This window comes from Cynara cardunculus, assembly GCF_001531365.2.
Source record: "Cynara cardunculus var. scolymus isolate 2C chromosome LG 3, CcrdV1, whole genome shotgun sequence".
Lineage (NCBI taxonomy): Eukaryota > Viridiplantae > Streptophyta > Magnoliopsida > Asterales > Asteraceae > Cynara > Cynara cardunculus.
This window is the reverse complement of record NC_037530.1, coordinates 27,469,968-27,471,107: the sequence shown is the minus strand read 5'-3', so window position 1 is coordinate 27,471,107 and position 1,140 is coordinate 27,469,968.

The following is a 1,140-nucleotide window of genomic DNA, read 5'->3' as shown; positions in this document are numbered from 1 at the left end:
ATATATATATATATATATATATGATACACCCAAAAGGAGGAAAAGAAGAAAGAGGGGGCCATGTCTCCCAACATACTTCTTACATCCCATACCTTGTCCCCTTTTTATTTAATATTTTAATTATCCTTTGTAGTGTACTCGGAAGCAATCAATACACTTAGAAATCAACTAATAAACAACTTAAAACCAACCATAGTTTTATTAGTTAGTTATTAGTTATTTCATATAAATTCTATATCAAAATATAAAACTTATATGATTAATGTCACACATAACAAATTAAGTGTATATTTAAAACAATGGAAACAATAATATGTATTAAATACATATTAGACTTAAATACTAGTCAAAGTATATAACAAATATTTTATTATTATCGAAAATTATTATTTTGATTAAATAATAATTTGCATGACAATTGTTTGGATTGAAATAATGGAATCACATCCGATCGTACGATTGAGGTTAATTTGCTTGTACGTGTGTGATCCTTTAGGATCGTGTACCATTAGCCGTATCGTCAAGTTTAGTGTCATCGGCATAGATCCAACAATCCCCCACTTGCACATGGACATGATCTCTAAACTCACGAGCTTCTTATCAATGTTACATGCAATAATGCTATTAACCCTTTGTTATGGGTATGCCATTGAAACATGAGACATGGACCGAATTATTCTCACATGGTGTTCAACTATTCAGTTACTCGATCGAGATTCAAAATGATAAAGCAAACACTGTTGAACGAGTTAACTTAGTTTGAGCATGGCCATGCATTTTCATCACTTAAGAATCATCGAGGGGTCCAAAGATGTCATTCTCCCATCAAATGAAAGGAAGAAATTCCATCTTGACTACACATGCTTTCGATATGTATCTTATCATGTCTAATATTGGTCTTTATAACTGCTTGTTAAATCAACGTTTGACCAAATTAAGATATGACATTCCTCACACGAAAAACCAATATGTATATCAGGTCTAGGGATAATTATCTCTTTGCTCGAGATTCACTTATGATATCGATCCATGAAGTGATCTCGAAAGTGGGTCTTATCCAATGTTTGTTTTCTAACAAACATATGCGAATTTTGGTTGCAACTATTGCCTACTTTCATCATCTATGAAGGTCAACCAACC